This window comes from Trachemys scripta, chromosome 23 (assembly GCF_013100865.1).
Source record: "Trachemys scripta elegans isolate TJP31775 chromosome 23, CAS_Tse_1.0, whole genome shotgun sequence".
Classification (NCBI taxonomy): domain Eukaryota; kingdom Metazoa; phylum Chordata; order Testudines; family Emydidae; genus Trachemys; species Trachemys scripta.
In genome coordinates, this window is record NC_048320.1 from 7,067,709 (window position 1) to 7,091,625 (window position 23,917).

Sequence of the window (23,917 nt, forward strand, 5' to 3'; positions counted from 1 at the left end):
AGATTCTTTTCTTCTTTGAATGCTGTGTATTCCTCTGTGGGTACACATGTGCTCCATTGAGACTGGAGAATATGTGTGTGTGTCTGTTTGGTCTGCTCCTGTACTCCTGCTCTCCTTGTGCTCTGCAGGGAGGGGATAAGGGGCAGGGTGGAGTGACTACCTCTTCAGTTACTTCTTACCGGCACATAGCCTGAGTTGGAACCTCCAGGATCTGCAGCTTCTCCTTTCTATTCAGTTTCCTTGTCTTCAAACCTGTAAATATGTCAGTTTGTCAGTTTTTATTCTTAGAGCAGGTAGTGTTTATACTTTCATTAGAATAGTTAGATGTTAATTAGACCAGGGAGACCCCTTTGGCTTCCAGTACAGGAATTAGATTGTGCCCAGAATACTGGGCTTTAAAAACTGTGTCTTCTGTCCCCACTCCTTCTCTGTCAGAGACAACCACCAGCACTGCGTATATTTCCTTAGGTAAGCACGTATCTCTGCCAGGTGCAGTATCTAGTACTCCTTCCCTAGCCAGACCTGTCAGGTGTGGGAATTCTGACTCAAAACCCACCTAATGGAAAAGGCTATGAGACTCTAGTCAAAACCAGGCTGGGGGACCTCTCTTGTACATCGGTCAGAGTCATCAAGGAGCGCACCTCCTAGCATGAGGCCTGACTCAGGAGTGAGGGAGCTTATGCCTATGTATCATCTGTCAGGGTGTTGTCAGGACAGCAGGGAATGCTCTAAGCACAAGAGCAGATCCCCTTCTAAATCCATTCCAAAGAGGACGGATCCTTCTTTGACTTCAACCAAGTTGGGCAAGTCTTCATGCTAAGCCCCTAAAGATTTATGATGTCTTAAGTGTGAGTGCCATGATAGGACCATAGGACCAACATAGCACATAGGACCAATGCTCCACTGGTACTGCCCTGTGCACTGGTACCAACTCCCCCAGTAAAAACAATGGGGAGTCCTTGTGGCACCTTAGTGACTAACAAATTTATTTGGGCATAAGCTTTTGTGGGCTAGAACCCACTTCATCTGTGAGAGTGAGGGATCGCTCTTCAGGATAGGTTGTAGATTCTTGATGATGACTTCTCGATACCCTTCTGGTTCTGTCAGTCTGTTTCTTCACTTCAAATGCTCCGATCCCTCGACAGAGACAAACACCTACAGAATCTCTATCAAGTGTTCTTAAAACTGCAGTACCCACCTGGTGAAGTGAAGAAACAGATTGACAGGCTAGAAGGGTAACGAGAAGTCACCTACTACAAGACAGGCCCAACAAAGAAAGTAACAGAACGCCACTAGCCATCACCTACAACCCCCAAATAAAACCTCTCCAGCTCATCATCAAGGATCTACAACCTATCCTGAAGGACGATCCCTCATTCTCACAGACCTTGGGAGACAGGCCAGTCCTTGCCTACAGACAGCCCCCCAACCTGAAGCAAATACTCACCAGCAACTACACACCACACAACAAAAACATCAACCCAGGAACCAAACCCTGCTACAAATCCCGGTGCCAACTCTGTCCACATATCTATTCAAGGGACACCATCATAGGACCTAACCACATCACCCACACCATCCAGTGCTCGTTCACCTGCACATCTACCAATGTGATATATGCCATCATGTGCCAGCAATGCCCCTCTGCCATGTACATTGGCCAAACCGGATGGTCTCTATGCAAAAGAATAAATGGACACAAATCTGACATCAGGAATCATAACATTAAAAAAACAGTAGGAGAACACTTCAGTCTCTCTGGTCACTCAATAACAGGTCACTCAATAACAGACCTAAAAGTGGCAATTCTTCAACAAACAGCTTAGTTCAAAAACAGGCTCCAACTTGAAGCTGCAGAACTGGAATTAATTTGCAAACTGGATACCATCAGATTAGGCCTGAATAAAGACTGGGAGTGGTCAGGGCCGGCTCCAGGCACCAGCCCTCCAAGCATGTGCTTGGGGCGGCACCTGGAGGGGGGCGGCGCTGACCCGGGGAGAGCGGGGCCGCAGCTGGGCTCGCCGCCCTCCCCCGGCGCTCCGGCCGGCCGGGGAGAGCGGGGCTGCGGCTGGGCTCTCCGCCTTCCTCCCGGCACTCCAGCCGGTCGGGGAGAGCGGGGCTGCCCTCCCCCAGCACTCTTGCCGGTCGGGGAGAGCGGGGCCCCGGCCGGGCTCGGCGCCCTCCCCTGCCGTGCTCCCCGCCGGGGGGCCAGGGGCGGCGGGAGGCTTTTTTGCCTGGGGCGGCAAAAAAGCTAGAGCCGGCCCTGGGAGTGGTTGGGTCATTACAAAACCTAAACTTAATTTCCCCAATACTAATTTCTCCCTACTGTTACTCACACCTTCTTGTCAACTGTCTGTAATGGGCCACTCTCTCACCACTTCAAAAGTTACATTTCCTCCCTTGGTATCCTGCTGTTAATTGATTATCTCATTAGACTGACCTCACAGTGTATTTCCCCTCCCCCATCCTGTATATTAACTTTTAATTTTCTTTGATGGAACTGATGACATTGTCAACTGAGCTGGATCTAACTTTCTCATCATTGAGGGCATCAGATCTACCAGAGGAACTGTTATTGCTTCCTCTAAGGGAGATGATTCCAGACAGGAGATCAGGAGCTTTCTGGAACCAGGCATGCCCCCGCCCAGGACTGATGATACCCTATGCCTTGGGGACCTCTGCAATCTGCCTTTCACCCTTCCTACTGGGGCTCATGGAACCCATATGCACAATGCCCATGGTCTGTGAGTGATCTAATAGGGAGTCATACCACCCCACCCCTCCAAGAGAGCAACCAGACCTTCCTTCTGACCCTACAGAAGAGTAAGACTATGAACGGCTTATCTTTGTCAATACTAGCTTTGCTCCAGCTTCACCGTCCCCTCCAGATAACGACAAGCAATTCCAGGAGCTGCTACACAGGAGTTCCAAATCTCTTTAGCGGTGTTTCAGGACATGCAACTCAAACCCCATAGACAGCCTGCAACCCACGGGATCCAGCCATATAGTACTTCCAATGAATGAAGCCATACTGGAACTGGCAGCAGCCATATGACATACAATGGCAACGTGTGTCCCTACCCTAAGGGGCTGAGAAGCATTGCTTCATCCTGGCTAAGGGAGAAGAGTTTCTATTTACCCACTCCCCACCAAATGCCTTAGTTGTTCAGGCTGCCACAGCAAGGTCTAGGCAGCAACACGCAAGAGCCAACCCCTCTAATACGGAAGCCTTTTCTACATTATTCAAATTTCCTGTAATTCAGGGACAAATTACCTCAGCAAAGCAGGGCTCAATTTCATGGACTTATTGATGAAGGCAAGCTGGTGGCCAGAACTTCACTGCAATCTGCAGTTGATGCAGCCATCACTACATTGAGGTCGATGGCAACTGCCATAGTAATGCACCAGGAATCATGGCTACACTGTTTGGGGTTTCTTAGGGAGGTCCAGAACACTGTGGAGGACTTGTCCTTCGACAAGACCAAACTTTTCAATGAAAAGACAGATGAGTTGCTGCGCTCTGGACTCCTGGGAAACCTGCACCCTGGATCTATCTACACTTGGCTCGAAGAGGAAATCCCATAAGTATCCCTGCTGACCACCTCAGCAGGTACTCAGTATTGATCACCAGTGGGAGTAACATGATTTGGTGAGTGGGGAACCCCCACTTGGAATGGCAGACAGGAATTACAGTATGCACTACTCCAGGGGAGCTCAAAGTAAGCATTCCAGAGGTGATGCTCTTCCACTGTCTTGGACAGATAATTTCAGCTATCCCTTCCCTGTCATCCCACTACTACCTCGAGTTCTATGGAAGATTCAACATTGCCCCCAAATGGTCCAGCCAGTTCTGGTATCCGAATCTCCTACATATATCACCCTGTATATCTATCAGCATTTGGTCCCAGGTCTCTTGACCAAGGAGAATGGTAGAGTCAGACATCCCAGCATGAATGCGCTTCATCTTACAGATTGCTTTTTGAAAGGCACCAAGCCTAGACTGTTCCTGCTCTGAAGTCACACAAATCACTCTTACTAATAGCAGAAAAACTCCAGCAGAAAATGTTACCTAGACAAATGGAAATATTTTTTGTTGAGATGGATATGTGAATTCCTGAACTCATCTGCTTATTAAAGATCTTGTGGCACTTTGTGCAGAAGATGGGAGTGTTAACTCAGTGTCCTGGCTCGATTCCAAGATGGCCATTTATATTCATTTACCTAAATTCCAACTGTAGTTTCATTTGGATACAGTTACAAGATTGTTCATTTCCTGTGTTAAATTAACATGTATTGTTGCTGTGCACTACACGTCTGCTAGGTTCCACCAAAAATACTATCTCTCAAGATTCTTAGCGGTCTGTAAAGTGATTCATATACATGTATTTTCTAAAGCATTTTGGGAACTTTTGGGACGAAAGATACTATATAAACTTTTTATATTATTTTGGACTAAGACCTCCCCCATAGAAATGTATAGACCTTCCACTTTTCTTGTATTAGGGGGTTAGCTACCAACAGAGCACCATTCCTGTTTTCTCCTGGACTTTTGGATCTACAGATGGGGAGTCCCCATTGGTTACCTGCAGAAAAGTTAATACATCCAACAGGTTTCTCAAAGGGGGTGAAGAATAAGGAGGCGATTTGACCCTAAATAAAAAAATGTTGCACATGGTGGTGGTGGTTCTCATTTATTATCTTTAATTTAGGGTTGTCAAGCGATTAAAAAAAAATCGTGATTAATCGCACTGCTAAACAATAATAGAATACCATTTATTTAAATATTTTTTGAAGTTTTCTACATTTTCAAATATATTGATTTCAATTACAACACAGAATACAAAGTGTACAGTGCTCACTTTATATTTATTTTTGATTACAAGTACTTGCACTGTAAAAAAAACAAAAAAATAGTATTTTTCAATTCACTTAACACAAGTAGTGTAGTGCAATCTTTTTATCATGAAAGTTGAACTTATGAATATAGAATTATGTACAAAAAAACTGCATTCAAAAATAAAATAATGGAAAACTTTAGAGCCTGCAAGTACACTCAGTCCTACTTATTCAGCCAATTGCTCAGACAAATAAGTTTGTTTACATTTTCAGGAGATAATGTTGCCTGCTTCTTGTTTACAATGTCACCTGAAAGTGAGAACAGGCGTTCTCCCGGCACTGTTGTAGCCGGCATCGCAAGATATTTCTGTGCCAGATGTGCTAAAGATTCATATGTCCCTTCATGCTTCAATCACTGTTCCAGGGGACATGCATCCATGCTGATGATGGGTTCTGCTCGATAACAATCCAAAGCAGTGCGGACTGATGCATGGTCATTTTCAATATTTGAGTCAGATGCCACTAACAGAAGGTTGATTTTCTTTTTTGGTGGTTCAGGTTCTGTAGTTTCCGCATCGAAGTGTTGCTCTTTTAAGACTTTTGAAAGCATGCTTTACACTTCATCCCTCTCAAATTTCGGAAGGCACTTCAGATTCTTAAACCTTGGGTCAAGTGCTGTAACTATCTTTAGAAATCTCTCATTGGTACCTTCTTTGCGTTTTGTCAAATCTGCAGTGAAAGTGTTAAAATGAGCAACATGTGCTGGGTCATCATCTGAGACTGCTATAACATGAAATATATGGCAGAATGCGGGTAAAACAGAGCTGGGACATACAATTCTCCCCCAAAGACTTCAGTCACAAATTTAATTGACGCATTATTTTTTTAACGAGCATCGTTAGCATGGATGCATGTCCTCTGGAATGGTGGCGGAATCATGAAGGGGGATATGAATGTTTAGCATATCTGGCACATAAATATCTTGCAATGCCGGCTACAAAAGTGCCATGCAAATGCCTGTTCTTACTTTCTGGTGACATTGTAAATAAGAAGCAGGCAGCATTATCTCCTGTAAATGTAAACAAACTTGTTTGTCTGAGCGATTGGCTGAACAAGAAGTAGGACTGAGTGGACTTGTAGGCTCTGAAGTTTTACATTGTTTTTTTGGGGGGGTGGGAGGGTGGGGGTTGAGTGAGGCTGCACCCAATCCTGACACAGCGCAAGGACCTGCCCCACCCCAGAAACACTCCAAGGTCCTGCTGCTCCGTTTGGGCAGGCAGCTCAGCAAGACAGGATCCAAGTGTAGAGGGGCTTGGTGTGGATTGAGAGGGTTCTGTGTGGGGCAGTCTGGGTGCGGGTGGCTCAGGGGGGGGATCTGAATGCACAGGGGCTTGGGGGGTTCTGGGTGCAACGGTAATGGGACTCTGCAGGGGGGTCCAGGTGACGGTGATTGGGGTTCAGCAGGTGGGGTCTGGGTGTGGGGGGTATAGAGCTCAGCAGGGACTCTGGGTATGGGGAGCTCAGTGGGGGTCCAGATGCTGGGGGAGTGGGGCTCAGTGGGTTGGGAATCCAGGTGTGGGTGGCTCATAAGGGTGGTCCAGGTGCAGGGGAAGTGGGGCTTATCAGTGGGGGGTTCTGAGTGGGGGGGTGAGGCTCAGCGTGGGGGTCTGGGTATGAGGGGGTCTGGATGCATGAGGGTTGGGCGGATGGGGGAGTAGCTCTGTGTATAGGGATCCCTCCCCCTGCAGCTGAGAAGCGGCGGGTGCAGGAAGTGGAGGCAGGGGGAGTTTGCAGAGCTTCCTGAAGCTGGGGGAGAAATCTGGGGGTGGGTTTGACCCGTCCCCAGATGCCATGCAGGGGAAGAGGAAGTCCTATCCTCCCCAGCCCAGCTGTGACTAGCAGCTGAGCTTGGTGCAGGGTAGGAGTCACCAGCTTTGATATACGCTTTGATTTCAGTTACAACCCAGAATACAATATATATTAAAATGTAGAAAAACATCCAAATATTTAATAAATTTCAGTTGGTATTCTATTGTTTAACAGTGTGATTAAAATCGCGATTAATTTTTTTTAGTTAATCACACGAGTTAACGGCAATTAATCGACAGCCCTCCTTTAATTTGTTCTTTGCTATCTTCTTATGAAGTAATAAACTGCAAAGATTATTTTATTTAGCTGTTTATGGATATTTTTGAATAATAAGCTTTGGAGTAGTTTGTTTGCACATTTTAATGGGGTGTAATGAGCCAGTTCTTACTGCTGTAGTTAATAGATATGAGAAGCTTAACAGATGGGTTAAGTGCTGGAGTTGCCCTAAAACAATAATTAAGTTGTTTTTTCTGAGAACACCCAAATGCATAATGTTGCCAAAAGCGTGTGTGTGTGGTTAGTTTATTCTCCACAGGTGGTGGTAACATGTTAAGGGTAAAGACAAAGAAAGCAAGAAGTTATTGAACACCTATTCGTAAACAGAAATGAAAACCTACAAGTGTCTGTAGGGTTTTCAGGTAAAGATATTATTATGCAATATTTATGTGAAAATAAAGAAATAACCAGACAGACCCAGTGTATTCCCCTTTTCAAGGTCAGACTGTCATAAGCACGGCCATATTGGGTCAGGCCAAAGGTCCATCTAGCCCAGTATCCTGTCTTCTGACAATGGCCAATGCCAGGTGCCTCAGAGGGAATGAACAGAACAGGTTATCCATCAAGTGATCCATCCCCTTTCGCCCATACCCAGCTTCTGGCAAACAGAGGCTAGGGACATCATCCCTGCCCATCCTGGCTAATAGCCATGGATGGACCTATCGTCCATGAACTTATCTAGTTCTTTTTTGAACTCTGTTATAGTCTTGGCCTTCACAAAATTCTCTGGCAAGGTGTTCCACAGGTTGACTGTGCGTTGTGTGAAAAAATACTTCCTTTTGTTTGTTTTAAACCTGCTGCCTGTTAATTTCATTTGGTGACCCCTTGTTCATGTGTTATGAGAAGGAGTAAAGAACACGTCCTTATTTACTTTCTCCACACCATCATGATTTTATAGACCTCTATCATATCTCCCTTTAGTCATCTCTTTTCCAAACTGAAAAGTCCCAGTCTTATTAATCTCTCCTCATACGGAAGCTGTTCCATACCCCTAATAATTTTTGTTGCCTTTTTCTGAATCTTTTCTAATTCCAATATATCTTTTTTGACATGGGGCGACCACATCTGCACGCAGTATTCAAGATGTGGGCGTACCATGGATTTATATAGAAGCAATATGATATTTTCAGTCTTATTATCTATCCTTTCTTAATGATTCCCAATATTCTGTTCGCTTTTTTGACCGCCGTTGCCCATTGTGTGGATGTTTTCAGAGAACTATCCAAGATGATAGTTGACTCCAAGATCTCTTTCTTGAGTGGTAACAGCTAATTTAGACTCCATCATTTTATATGTATAGTTGGGATTATGCTTTCCAATGTGCATTACTTTGCATTTATCAACATTGAATTTCATCTGCCATTTTGTTGCCCAGTCACCCAGTTTTGAGGGATCCTTTTGTAGTTCTTCTCAGTCTACCTAGGACTTAACTATCTTGAGTAGTTTTGTATCATCTGCAGATTTTGCCACCTCACTGATTACCCCTTTTTCCAGGCCATTTATGAATATGTTGAATAGGACTGGGCCAAGGACAGACCCCTGGGGGACACCACTGTTTCCCTCTCTCCATTCTGAAAACTGACCATTTATTCCTACCCTTTGTTTCCTATCTTTTAACCAGTTACCAATCCATAAGAGGAACTTCTCTGTTATCCCATGACAGCTAACTTTGCTTCATAGCCTTTGGTGAGGGACCTTGTCAAAGGATTTCTGAAAATCTAAGTACACTATATTCACTGAATCCCCTTGTCCACATGCTTGTTGACCCCATCAAAGAATTCTTGTAGATTGGTGAAGCATGATTTTCCTTTACAAAAACCATGTTGACCATTCTCCAACAAATTATGTTCATCTATGTGTCTGACAGTTTTGTTCTTTACTATAATTTTAACCAGTTTGCCAGGTACTGTAATTGCTGGGATCACCTCTGGAGCCCTTTTAAAAAATTGCTGTCACATTAGCTATCCTCCAGTGATTTGGTACAGAAGCTGATTTAAATGATCTTTGAATATACCTTTTTTTTGCATACAAATGTAAATATTGAAGGATGGTTTTGTAAAATTCTTAGTGCTGCACTTGGTCACATTGAGATTCCTCCTACTGACTGAATTTAAATGAAAATGCCATCTCAAAGGTATTTAGATCTATTTTAAAACTGCTGACTGTCTATAATCACAACAGATATGTGATAATACTGAATTCTGTAGTATGCAGGAGTTCACTTGATTGTGGTGTTATACAGTTCTTTCCTTTATTTCACTAGAATAATAAATCTGCAAGATATCCTTAGGTAAAAACAATTGATTCTGTTTCACCATACTATTATGTTAAGTTATTTAAAAAAAAAATTAAAAATAATATATTTAGCAGTACAGGCTTAGGTTTAATTCTTTTTTCTTGAAAGTTACACTATTTTGTGTGAATCTGTTAACTTTAAACTTATGCATTGAATGGAGATTTTCATTTGTTCTTTAAACTGCTATTTTCCATTGTTTCTTTAAATAGAATGTTTATGCACTTTTTGAAGTTGAATTTTTTTAAGAGGCAGTGAAATTGTAGTAATGTAATTTGTTATATATATATATATATATATATATAATATTATTATATAATATATATATATATATATATAAGGGTTTGTTATTAATTGAACTTTATTTGAAAACTTATATAAATATATCTTCTGCCAGGATTCTCACTCCTGGGTGTTAGCTATTTAGAACAAGACTGGCTGACATCCCTCAGCTCTTAAAGAAATTTGAATCTTGAGGGTCGCTGTAGTGAGCCAGGCTCCCTATGGGTAGTTGAGCTCTGTCTCCTTGAAAGTATAAATAGTTCCTTCTGAACACTTCAATCAGTTCCCTCTTTACTGTGTTTGCCAAAGGAGCTTTCTCTTTGTTGCATTTCTGCTTAAACTCGTGCTCTTCCATAAACTGGCTTATGAGTTAAAAGAGCTCTAGCGCCTATGGTTATCAAGCCTCTTGGTAGATTGTATATTGGCACCTGCTCTATATTATCTGTACAGGAAGGCTGTTTAAAAATATCTATATCTATATCTGTATATCACTACTGTGGCCCAGGATCCCTTTCCCTGAAAGGATAGCAATGCATAGACATAGTGTTTCTGAGAAGTTGGCTTGTATCCTTCTGGCATCTTAGCAGGAGCACCTAAAATACCAAGGAAGTCAAATTTGCAGTAAGGTGAAGTCCTGTTCCATAAGAAACCTTTCGTTTGTCCTGACTAAATGTGATTGACTGCCTTGTTTACCTGGCTAAATCTAAATCTAATTTGAAGATTAATTGCATAAAAGTATGTTTGATAGCCATTGTGGTCTGTTATGGTATAGTCAAAGACTAGTACCTTTGTAGCCCCTTTTTGCTATGTTTGTGAGGGACTTGACACTTTTTAGACCTCCTTTTGTTCTTTGCTAGGATGTTCATAGATCCACACACTAGGTTTCCAGTCTGTCAACACTTAGGAGACCTGTCTGTCATGTGAAGAGGGATGGGACTGCCCCTTTAGGAGCCTGTCAGATCAGCTCAACCTCTTCAGGTAGAGAAGGCTAAACCAGATATTGTAAAAACAAAATGTTTCACTTAATCAGAAACTATTTCCCCCCAGTTTTGTTCTGACTCAAAATCCTTTGCAAAATATAATTTCTGTCCTCTGCACAGCTCTAGTCTTCAATATAGTTCACTCTTGATACTCTGGAGTTCACAAATCCACCAAGAAACAGAAAAATGTACTCTTCTGTTTCCTTGTCCAGGAAAGATCTGGAGGAGATAGAGGTGTATTTAATTTCAAACATCTGAGCAAATTTATCAGAAAAAAGTTCACAACGGAAACCTTGAAGTCCATTTTGGTAGCCGTCTCCAAGGCAGAATTTCTTAATAGATCTTAAATAAGGTTATCTGCATATACCAATTTGGCCATCATATTGCTGATTTCTTTATTTCTGTTATAGGTCTCAGGGTTTCTAGTAACTTTTACTACCTTTTGGACTAGTTTCAGCCACAAGAGTCTTTAAAAAGCGCTAGAAGCACTCAGAGGATTTTGCGTGTACCCTATTTTTTTGATGCCTTGCTGATATGAGCTATCTCAAGGGACAACACTACAACTGATGTGCACCTCACCATTTAGATTCTTCAATCTTTTGGGTTTGTTATCAACAGGGACAGAAGTCAGTAGATGCCAACGCAGTCCATCATATACTTAAATAGTGTCTGGTATTTTTTTTTTTTTTTTTACCAACACAAGGTGTTTTTTGTCTCCAGAGGGGCAAATCAGATTGAAAGAGGCACTATGCAGTGTTTTCAGAACCTACAGATAATCAATCCAATCTCTTTCTGAGTTGTTAGGGCTGATGGTATACATTGCATGAGATCACTAGTGTTTCTTGTTGTTTCTTCAACAGAACATCTTACCCCAGCTTTTCACCTGTATAAAATTACCATCCAAAGTTATCAGGTCCTCTTGCTGGTGAATGGAGCTGGGCTGATTCTCAAAAGGTTTCAAAATCTATGAGCCAGTAAGATTAGTGGTGATGATAGATGTCAGCCTGGAAGGGATGAGGAGAAAGGCAGCATCAGTTAACTAGAATTGAGCAATTCATTTTGTCCTATGGTCCTATATCTTATCTCAGGGAAAGGAGAATATCCTTATAATGATAGACAGTGCATCATTCACTACCTATATCAGCAACCAAGTGACCATCAGCTCATCATCCCTTCAGAAAGAAGTTGCCCTTCTAATCTTTTAGAAGTGTCTCATGACTGTGTGCTCTATACATAAAAGGAAAGCACCACATAGCAGCAGACCGGTTAAACAACTTCGTAATCGATAACACTGAATGGCTTCTTTACTCAGGAGTGTTGTAAGCAAAGTAATTCTTCCCATCTACTCTGTGCTGACTAGACCTCAACAGAAGTATGGTGTCCAGTTCTGGGTGCGACACTTCAGGTAAGATGTGGAAAAATTGGAGAAAGTCCAGAGAGGAGCAACCAAAATGATTAAAGGTCTAGAAAACATGACCTGTGAGGGAAGATTGAAAAAATTGGGTTTGTTTAGTCCGGTGAAGACAAGACTGAGAGGGGATGTGATGACAGTTTTCAAGTATATGAAAAGTTGTTACAAGGAGGAGGGAGAAAACTTGTTCTCCTTAACCTGTGAGGATAGGACAAGAAGCAATGGGCTTAAATTGCAGTAAGGGTGGTTTAGGTTTGACGCTAGGAAAAGCTTCCTAACTGTCAGGGAAGTTAAGCACTGGAATAAATTGCCTAGAGAGATTGTGGAATCTCCATCATTGGAGATTTTTAAGAGCAGGTTAGGCAAACACCTACCAGGGATAGTCTAGATAATACTTAGTCCCACCATGAATGCAGGGGATTGGATTAGAAGACCTCTTGAGGTCCCTTCCAGATATATGATTCTGTAATTCTATAAAAACAACAAGGAGTCCGGTGGCACCTTAAAGACTAACCGATTTATTTGGGCATAAGCTTTCGTGGGTAAAAAAACCTCACTTCTTCAGATGCAGCTATCCCCTGATACTTGTAATTCTATTCATCAGCAGCCCAGGTACTAGAATCTCTTCAATGAATCTTTTTATGGGTTTATCCATAGTCACTCTCAAAGGTCAAGTAGCTGTGCTTTACAGTATCCTTCAGACCACATCAGGAGAAGTTTGATGTCTCATCCAGATATCGGTAGATTCTTTAGAGCAGATGCTTTATCAAACTCTGTCAAGACCGAGAAACATCAACCTTGGGAGCTCAGTCTGGTCATAGATACATTCACCTCTCTTCTCCTTAGAGTCATCTTGTGAGAAATCAGTATTTTTCCTCACCATTAGAATAGTATGTCTGTAACTTGGTCTTCTGCTCATGCTTTCACAGTCTTACAAATGGATATTAGTGGATATGGCACAGATCCATCCTACCCTGGGTTATATATTTTTTTTCTTTAAGTCCCTCATTGTGTTTATACCCTAGAAGAGACAATTTTAGGTCTGTATTGTTCTTTCTACATTCCGTTCCTTTGGGCCTAATAATGATTTGCTAGTATTCCATCTCCCTTGGCTGTGAATAACATCTTGATGGGACCTTAATGGGATAGCCCCTCCTGTCTGCCTGTGATGAACATGTCTGGTTCTGCCTCCTAGTAACTGACATGGTGAAAACCTACTGCGTGGCTCTGTGGACATCCCTCCAGAAGAAAGGAAATTTTTAGGTGAATATCTAGATGTTTTCCCATATCAAAAGCCTCCTATTTTGTGGATATTAATGTGGTCCTGACAAAGCTGTTGAAAGCTTCTTTTTGATTGCACAGCTCCTGTGAGCTTGAGCTTCTTAAATGGAAGTTCATTTTCCTGGCGGCAGTGACTTTATCTTAAAGAGTAAGTGAACTTCAGGTCCTAAGGATAAGATGGTGTCAGATTCATTTGAAATTCTTCTCCAAGGTGGGGCAGAGTTTCATCTCAGGCCTTGGCTACACTGGCGCTGTACAGTGCTGCAACTTGCTGCGCTCAGGGGTGTGAAAACGTCCTCCCCCCCCCCCCCCGAGTGCAGCGAGTGCAGTGCTGTAAAGCGCCAGTGTAATCAGCGCCTGCAGCGCTGCACGCTCGCTCGCAGCGCTGCAAGCTATTCCCCTCGGAGAGGTGGAGTACTTGCAGCGCTGCGAGAGAGCTCTCGCAGTGCTGGCGGCGCAACTACACTCTCGCTGCGCTGTGAATTCTCAAGTGTAGCCAAGGCCTCAGTGAACCCTACTGTTTCGTGCATCCCAGTAACTACCTTCTTTATAGACTGGATGTCAGAAGGTGCTTTGTTTTCTGTTGGAATGGATTAAAATGCTTAGAAAACCAACCCTTTTTTTCTCTTTTGACACCAATTCACTGAGCAGTACATTTTCCAATAGGACGTAGTGCATTTCCTATTGTTGTGAACTAGCTGGCCTGAAACAGAGGATCTTGTCAAGGTACTGCTCCTCCTCCTATTGAAGTCAATGACAAAACCCTCAGTGGCTTCAGTGGGATTAGGGTTGGTCCTAAAGTGACAGATGTGGCTATCATTTGTTTTTATAGTGTCATGATACCTGCTGTTTTTAGTTCTCTTCTAACCATTTGCTGATCCCGTTAAGTGTAGGAGAATTACAGCATGTCTTCCAAGCATAATGAGACTGGAGGGAAAATTATTGTTTTTCTCTGAACATATTTAACATATTCTACCACTAGATTGGTATATTTTGACATACAGCACATATTATGGTGAATACATCACCCAAAACAACTGGTTTGAACTCAGTTAAAGATAATTAAATGAATGTGGATGCAGTGGGGAGGAAGTGTGCCTGTGGGTGCGCACTGTGTGCACACAGCAATGAAGTAGATTGTTTTCATAATGATGAAGTTTCTGAAATTCTCTGTATTTAATTAATTTGGTACATGGAAACTATGCAGTTCTTGTTTACAATGATCACCATTTAAAAAGTGAATGTTTAAACTCAAAATACAGTGGAGCTGCTTAGTACTTTTGAAAACTGGCCTAAGTGCCTAAATATGAACTTAACCGCCTCATGTTAGGCTTCTACTTCTGAAAACTCTTGATTTATAAATGTTATCATTGGAAGCTTTATATATTGGGTGGATAACGTTTTTAGAATGCTATTGTTGAGCATTATATGTATAGTTCAAGTCTAAAGTCTGGTTAGTCAAAATGTAGAGAACTTGGCAAGTTCTCCTGTACTGTATCCAATGGGCAAAATAACATTTGTTCTCGGGAAGCATTCTACTTTTTTCAGATTTATTCCTTTTTATATGAGAGTTCTTACTACTTTGGGTTCAGTTATATTTATATTGTGATTTGAGGAGTATCCAAATTCTTTTCCTGTTTTAGATGTTGTTCTTCGAGTGCTTGCTCATGTCCATTCCATGTTAGGTGTGTGCGCGACACATCACACTGTTGCCAGAGATTTCCCCCTCAGTGGTATCTGTCGGGCCAGTTCTTGCACCGGTATAAGGTATGCCGCCAGCCATGCACTCTCTGATTTCCTTCTTACTGCACATGTCAGTTACTGGAATGACTCCTTGCTTCGGCAAGGGTCCTTCTCAGTATCTTTTTGGACTCTGTTCCATAGTTAAAGTATAGTTTTAATGTCTAGATATTGTAGTTAGTCCCTGTCATCAACGGACTGTCTTCCCCCCAGGGGGTGGGCATGCCTTGGTCTGCAGGCTTCAAACCTTGTGTCTCCTGCAGCAAACCTATGCCCATGAGTGACCTGCAAGCCAGCTGCTTGAAGTGCTTGGGAGAAACTCAGATGAGGGACAAATGTCAGATTTGTCGGGACTTTACACCCACACTAAAAAGGACAGAGAAATAAGACTGAAAGCTATTCTAATGGAAGCTGCTCTCAGACCAGCCTCACAGCCAAGCCACTCAGATTCTACAAGAGCATTTCGGCTTTCGCACAAAGCGCTCCTTTGGCACCATGCTCTTCCCAGCACGGTTCACCATCTCTGATGCTGCGGAAGAAACACAAAAAGCAGTGCACTGACAGAGGGCGCCGCCCGTGCAGAAAAAGGACAAGCATGGGGAAAGCAGCATAGTGCGACCCGCACATGGTCACTCCTCCACAACTGGGCCCACAGTAGCACCGTGGACTCCACCCAGAGCATTCAGTGCAGGACCCTCTGCCGACACCCAGAAGCAACCGCAGCACCAGTGGTCTGTCTGTCACTTCAACCCCAGAGGCCTTTGCAGTGGCTAGCAATTCACCATCACTTCCGGTTCCCCTAATTCCAATATGACAGCTGCCAGCTCCAATGACTGGGAGCAGGAAGTAGTAGGGAGCGTCGATCCCTTTCCCGGCACTGAGCTGCCCTGGCATCTTCTAAGGGTAAGCCAGTACTGATTCCCTCTTCGTGACCATCTCCAGTCCACTGCTGGTCCCCGAATCCCTGGCGCTGTATGGAGGCAAAGTGGGTACTGCTCCACTGTGGTCACTGAGGGAAGACTCTTCATCTGAGTCTGAAAGGGAACCTTCGTGCAGCCTAACGGTCACCAGCAGCACCCAGCCTATGCACCACTGAACCTTGGTGTGGGTCCCCCCCCCGCCGGCACCTGGCTAACCGGCCAGTGGCCTATGCAGTGCCCATACTGGAATCCTTGGGAGTTTCCCCTGGTACCAAGGTCACTCTCCCTCTGATATTATTCAGTGGTTTTGGAGTGGCGGGCTACTGCCTGTTTCTAATCGGCACCAGACCCCGACTCCGGTACTGATGTTCAGGATGTGGCTCCTATGGACGTCATTGAGGAAGAGAAAGGAGCCCCTCCTCTGGTGCAAGCTGTCTCCTCCTCCTCCCCAGACGAAGCCGTCTTGGGTCCCAGTAGCTCATTTCTGCAGGATGACTTCAGGGCCCATCAGGACCTTCTGAAGCTGATAGCAGCTAACCTGCGGCGGGAAATTGAGGAGCGTAAGGAAACATACCACAGCTTTATTGACATTTTTGCTGCAGCAGCTCCCTCCAAAGTGGCCTTACCTATTAATGAGTCTGTAATAGGTCTAGTCAAAGCCCTGTGGCAACTCCTTCTCTGCTCCCCACCTCAAAGTGAGCAGAAAAGGAATATATGCCAGCAAGTGGGTTTGAATATCTATACTCACACCTCCCCCTTCCCAGGGTTCTTGGTTGTGTCGGCAGCCAACGAGAAGGACAGGCAGGGCCAGATGAGTGCTACCCCAAACAAAAAGACACCCCCCCCAAACCCTTGGACCTGTTTGGGAAAAAGGTTTATTCAGTGGCTAGCCTTCAACTGCGTATGTCTAACTAGCAAGTTTTGCTGGGAAGATCTGTGGAACTCAGTGGCCAAGTGTAAAGACATTCTGCCTCACGATTCAAGGCAAGAATTCTGTGCTCTCTTGGAGGAGGGTAAGAATGTAGCCAGGACCTCTCTCCAGGCAGCTCTGGATGACAATGACCTCTGCTGTCACCAAGAGGTGTTGTACTTGGCTCCAGTCCGTGGGACTTCTTCATGAGTTTGAAGGTGTTGGCCTGTTTTCCGACCAAACAGATGCATGTCTGCATGGCCTGAGGGATACCTTGGCGACCCTCCACTCCCTGGGGATGCACACACCTCAGATGTCCAGGCAGCCGTTCCGGCCTCTTCCGCCACCTAGAAAGTGGCAGCCTAGACAGGGGCCTGCGAGAAAAAGGGACACCGGGTTTAACCACTGCTGCCGTTCGTTGTCCCGATCTCCTGCATAGCCTGGCCTGGCGAAACACCAGTGGGGCCAGAAGCACTCATTTTGAGGGTGCGCTCGGGAGCGACACAGCAGCCAACTGCCCGGATCCTTCCTGCCCTTTCCTCGACTGCCTTTTCCCCTACCGCTCAGCCTGGTCGCGGGTTACGTCAGACTGTTGGGTACTGGACATAGTGGCTCGTGGCTACACCCTTAAATTTTTGGCCACCCCTCCTTCCCATCACCCCACTTCCCCATCCCTCTTCAGGGACTCTTCTCATCAGCAACTCCTCGTTCAGGAGATTGAGAACCTCCTAGGCCTGGGGGCCATGAAGGAAGTTCCTTGGGATATGCGCAAAAGAGTATTCTACTCTCGCTACCTCATAATCTCGAAGGCAAAAGGGGGCTCAGACCCATTTGGGACCTGCGGGGCATCAACAAGTCTCTCACGAATTTGAAGTTCCACATGGTATCCTTGGCCTCCATCATCCCTTTCCTGGATCCAGGGGACTGGATCACTCTCAACTTAAAACACTTATTTTCAAGTCTCCATATTCCTGGGACACAGACGTTTCCTTTGTTTCATAATGGCAGGGCACCATTTCCAGTTTACAGCGTTACCCTTTGGCCTGTCTTCGGTCCCCAAGGTGTTCACAAAATGCATGGCACTGGTGGCAGCTCATCTGAGGTGTCGAGGGGTGTCTTCCCTTATCTCAACTATTGGCTTATCAAGGGCAGGTCTCCGGAGCAGGTCCAGAGGAGCCTCGATTTGGTGCACTCCACCTGCAGCCATCTGGGTCTCCTAATAAACACAGAAGAATCCATGTTAACACTGTTTCAACGCATAGAGTTCATTGGAGCGGTTCTCGTCTCCACACGGGCCATGGAGTACTGGAAGCACGCTTTCAGGCTATTTCGGACTTGATCAGCCACATAAAGAGTCAACCGCTCACCACGGCCCACATGTGCCTGCGTCTGGTGGGCCACATGCACCTACTTGGTTAGCCACGCCCAGCTTCATCTGAGGCCTCTGCAAACGTGGTTGGCCTCAGTCTACATTCCAAGCAGGCACCCCCTGGGCTGAGTGGTCATGGTGCCGAGCCACGTCCTCTTGTCTCTGGACTGGTGGTGGGATCCCAAGTCGGGGCTTCAGGGTGTCCCCTTCGCGACCTGTCGCCCTCGCTCTCCTTGGTCTCGGACATGTTGGATCTGGGCTAGGGGGCCCATCTGTGCAAGCTCAACGCCCAGGGCCATTGGCTACAACATGACCTAGCCCTTCATATCAATATTAAGGAGTTCAGGGTGGTTTGCCTGGCGTGCCAGGATTTCTTTCCCCACCTGGAGTGCAAGGTGGTGCAGGTCCTGACGAACAATACTGCCGCAATGTTCTACATCAACAGGCAGGGCGGTGCCAGGTCTTCGGCCCTCTGTCGGGAAGCGCTCAGCCTCTGGGACTTTTGTGTGCGACATGCCATTCATTTGGTGGCCACCCACCTGCCTGGAGTCAAGAACATCCTGGCGAATCGCCTCAGCAGAACGTTCTCGTCTCGCCACGAATTGTCGCTCCATCCAGAGGTGGTCACCTAGTTTTCTGCAGTTGGGGAACTCCCAAGGTGGACCTGTTCGCGTCCAGACAGAACAGGAAGTACCACGTGTACTGTTCTCAGGTGGCCAGGGACAAGGGTTCCCTGTGGGATGCCTTCCTGAGTCCATGGTCGGGAGCACTGATGTACGCCTTCCCACTGGTGCCGTTAATCTACAGAGTCCTGCTTAAGGTGAAGCAAGACAGAGCTACGGTCATCCTCTTAGCCCTGGCATGGCCTTGTCAGCACTGGTTTGCCATGCTCCTGAGTCTTTTGGCAGCCACCCTGTTGCAGCTGCTTCTTTGGCCGGATCTGCTGTCCCAGAACCACAGGAATCTGCTGCATCCGAATTTTCGTCGCTGCACTTGACGGCCTGGTTTCTGCGTGGCTGAGCAGGGAAGTACAGCAGTGTTCCGCAGGTGTCCAGCAGGTCCTGCTGAGCAGCAGGAAACCCTCCACCAGGGCTACCTACCTGGCTAAGTGGAAGCGGTTCATGTGTTGGGCCTCGGATCACTGCATCTGGGCGGAAGAGGCCCCCTTGCAAGACATCCTGGACTATTTGCTGAACCTTAAGCTCCAGGGCCTGTTGCTGTCCTTGGTCAGGGTGCACCTGGTGGCCATTTCAGCTTTCTGTCCTCTGTTTCACGGCAGGTCAGTCTTCACCCATCCCATGATGGGGCATGGTTACTGAAAAGTCTAGAGCACCTTTACCTGCATGTCCAGGACCTGGTCCCTCCTTGGGACCTGAACTTTGGGCTGTCCAGGCTCAGGCCCCCGCAACCTCTTTGAGTCCCTGGCTTCCTGCTCCCTTCTGCTTCTCTCTTGGAAAGTCTCCTTTTTGGTCACTTTAACTTCGGCCTGTAGGCCAACCTGAGCCTGAGAAGGAGCCAGAATTTACCAATGTGCATTGCTAAAGAACCACAGTAACATGTCAGCAGCCACCTGTCAGCTCCCCCTCCCCCCCAGTGTCTTCCACCCGCCAGAAGCACCGCCGATCAGCACCTAACTCTCCATCCCTGTGTCTCCCACCTGCCGCGATCAGCTGTTTTGTGGTGTGCAGGAGGCTTGGGGGGGCTGGGAGAGGGGAGGAGGAGCAAGGGTGCAGCGGGCTCAGGGGAAGGGGCGGGGCCTTGGGGGAAGGAGTGGAGAGGGGCCGGGGCCTGGGGCAGAGCCAGGGGTTGAACAGTGAGCACCCTGTAGCACACTGGAAAGTTGGCGCCTGTAGCTCCTATGCGAGGAGCCACATATTAACCTCTGAAGAACCGCATGTGGCTCCGGAGCCACAGGTTGACCACCCCTGCTATAAGGTGTCCGAGATCAGGATGTTCATGTCGGAGCCGCCTTATACGATCTTCTACAAGTACAAGGTCCAGCTGAGTCCGCATCTGGCTTTTCTGCCCAAGGTCGTCTCCCAGTTCCATACTGGTCAGGTCATATACCTACCGGTCCTGTGCCCAAAGCCTCATACTACAGATGAGGAATGCAAGCTGCATACTCTGGACATCCAGCGGGCACTGGCTTTCTACATAGAGAGGACGAAGCTGTTCCGTAGGTCTGCACAACTGTTTGTTGCTGTCGTGGACTGGATGAAAGGTTGCCTACTGTCTACCCAGAGAATCTCATCCTGGATTATGGCCTGCATCTGCTACTGCTATGAGCTGGCGAAGGTGACCCCACTGGCGACCGTGACGGGTCACTCGACTAGGGTGCAGGTGTCATCGGCAGCCTTCCTAGCTCAGGTGCCGATCCAGGAAATCTTCCACGCGGTGACCTGGTCGCCCGTCCACATATTTTGCTTCACACTATGCGCTGACCCAGCAAGCTTGGGCTGATGCTGGTTTCAGCAGAGCAGTACTCTAATCTGCAAGACTGTGAACTCCAAGCCCACCTCAGGGATTCTGCTTGTGAATCATCTACAGTGGAATCAAGATGAGCAAGAACTTGAAGAAGAAAAAATGGCTACCTATCTTTCATAACTGTTGTTCTTCAAGATGTGTTACTCATGTCCATTCCATTACCCCCCTCCTGCCCTCTGTCGGAGTTGTCGGCAAGAAGGAACCGAGACGGTGCAGGGCCAGTTGCACCTGATATACCACGCCATGAGCGCAGCACTCCAGAGGGCACCACAGCTGGCCGTTTGGGTACCACTAAGGCAAAAGTCTCTGACGGTTGAGCACATGGGCACGCACACGTACAGTGGAATGGACATGAGCAACACATCTTGAAGAACAACAGTTATGAAAGGTAAGTAACCATTTTTTCCTCAAGACTTGAGAGAGAAGGGGTTTTACTCCTATTAATTCCTAATCCCAAAGACCTAGAGGGGCCTCTGGACCTTTGTTGTCTCAACTGACATCTCAAGAAACAGAGGTTTTGCATGGTCTCCCTGGCCTCCATCATTCCCTCCCTGGATCCAGGGACTGGTACACCACCTTCAACTTAAAGGATACTTTCACATTTCTATCTTCCGTGTCCACAGAAGATTTCTTAAATTTATTGTGATCCAATGCCACTACCAATTCACCCCCTGGGTTTCACGAAGAGCATGGTTGTAGTAGTGGCCTTCCTCAGATGGCGAGGTGTTCAGGTCTACTAGTACCTTGACAACTGGCTGATCAAGGATCTGTCAGAAGCTCATGTACAGAACATCATCAGCATGGTCCAAGCCACCTTATGAGTGCTGAGCCTGTTGATAAACAAGCAAAAGTCATCTCTTGTTCCAGTTCAGAGAATAGAATTTATTGGGGCAGTGCTTGAGTCGACCCAGACCAGAGCCTTCCTTCCGGAAACCCAATTCCAGACTGTCGGACCTGATATCTGAGGTCACGATCCACCCAATTACTACAGCCCAAGTTTGCTCAAGCTGCTGGGGCACATGGCCGTGTGCACTTACATGGTATGGCATGCAAGACTGCATCTCAGGCCCCTTCAGATGTAACTGGTGTACTCCCCGAACAGATGCCACTTGGACTCGTTGCTCATTGTTCCACCCATGGTCCTCACCTCCCTGATCTGGTGGAAGGACCCAAGGTTGGTAATGATGGGAGTACAAGAACTCTGAGGAGCAGCGACTGCACTCACTGGATGTTGGGCATGTCCTTGCCTTCTACATAGAGAGGACTAAACACTTTTGCAGCTCTTTGTAGTAGTAGTAGAAAAGATGAAAGGACTTCCAGTATCAACCCATTGGATCTCATCCTGGATAACCACCTGTATTCAGGTTTGCTGTGAACAGGAGAATGTCACACCTCTGACCTCCTACCCACTCACTCTACAAGAGCCCAAACCTCTTCAGTGGCACTACTTGCACAAGTCCCAATCAGAAGAGCATTATATCCGTGAACTCTGAGCCCACCTCCTGAGGTACTGCTTGTGAATCACCTAATGTGGAATGGACATGAGCAAGCACTCGAAGATAAAATGGTTAGTAACCTTCCGTTACTGTTGTTCTTTGAGATGTGTTGCTTGTGTCCATTCCATGACCCACTCTTCTACCTTTCTGTCGAACTTGACCGGCAAGAAGGAACTGAGAGGATATGTGGCCAGTGGCGCCCTTTATACGATGCATAAGTGCGGGCACCAGAGGAGGGCGCTAGAGCTGTCCCGACAGACACCACTGAGGGAAAAATCTCCGGCAACAGCACACACAGCATGCGCACACCTAATGGGGAATAGACATGAGCAACACATCTCGAAGAACAACAGTTATGGAAGGTCAGTAACCGTTTTTATACAACAATCACTAAATAGCACATCCTATTTAAAAGGGAACTCATGCAATTTAGAGTTGGAATTAGGTCTCTAGTACTAGACTGTTTCTTACATAGATATGCACAGAAGTTATAGCTGTGATTTTAATCTGATTTCAGAATGCCATCCAAACTTAAGCAGTTTGTCAGATGAATATCAGCTGCTGCAAGTGACAGACAAAATTAGAAGATCAATCTCATTGTAAAATGAAATTCCCTATACATGAGGCCAGTTCAGACATTTCTCACCAGTGCAACTGGTTGAGCAGCCTGTTTAGTTCAGTGATGAAGTGGCATGGCTTTCAGAGACAGATGGTCATCATAATTAATGCCTTTGTACTTTATGTTCTCTTGATAGAAGAAAAAATAAGTTGTTGATTCCTCTGAGGAAATTTGGTCACACTGTTAAGATCATTGTACCATATACAATCTGTACTAAATTTGTGTTGGAGATTTCAAAATAAGCAAATTAAATTAGTCTTGCAATATTGCTGTGAAATTTCTACTTAAATACAAAATCTTTACTATCATAAGACATCACCTTAAGGGGAGTAGAATTATGGAGTTCTTATTAATTTAACCTTATCTGGCATCCTGTTGACTTTAAATTATGCACAATATTGATGTCTGCTATGTTGTTGTAGCCGTGTTCATCCCAGGATATGATAGAGACAAGGTGGGTTAGGTAATATCTTTTATTGGACCAACTTCTGTTGGTGAAAGAGAAGTTTTTGAGCTTACACTTTTGTGAAGAACTCCGTGTAAGCTCAAAAGCTTGTTTCTGTCACCTACAGAAGTTGGTCTAATAAAAGATATTTCATCATCCACCTTGTGCCTTGCACTATATTGCTGACCATCTACCTAGAAAAATAGAATAGATGGTACTTTATGAATCAACAGCTTGATTTTTCAGCTGTGGTGAGTCCAAAAGCCACTGGGTTCTCAGCACCTCTGAAAATCTGGTTTATGTTCAGAGGGATAGCCATGTTAGTCTGTCTTGCATCTGAAGAAGTGAGGTTCTTACCCACGAAAGCTTATGCTCCCAATACTTCTGTTAGTCTTAAAGGTGCCACAGGACGCTCTGTTGGTTTATGTTGTTTCTCTTCAGTCCATTTAATAAAACTCAACAAAGTGGTTCATCTGATGATGGTCAAGGAGTAAGCAACTTGTAATATTTGCTGTGGAGCAACTTAGCACAAGCCTCTGCCATCATGTTACATGAACCTAAGAAAATTCCAAAGGCAACCTTAGAGCTTGTTCTTAGCCCAGGAAGCTAAAATAATAATAAAAAAAAAATAAAAATAAAAATAAAAAAAGTAAATAGCCAAAAATCTGAAATTAATGTAAGAAAGAGAAAGATTGGGCAACCAACC

The 23,917-nt window shown here is 45.5% G+C and overlaps 1 protein-coding gene across 10 annotated transcripts in view; it reads left to right on the forward strand.

Moving 5' to 3' along the window:
- TANC2 (tetratricopeptide repeat, ankyrin repeat and coiled-coil containing 2) overlaps positions 1-23,917 on the forward strand; it is a 593,041-nt gene that overhangs the window by 77,650 nt on the left and 491,474 nt on the right. The window contains exon 1 of one of the 10 annotated variants that reach the window (XM_034755958.1): positions 7,322-7,343. The exons of the other annotated variants lie outside the window; for them this stretch is intronic. The gene's annotated coding sequence lies outside the window, so the exon portion shown is untranslated. Of the gene's footprint in view, positions 1-7,321; positions 7,344-23,917 lie in introns of those variants that run through there. 10 annotated transcript variants of the gene reach the window in all.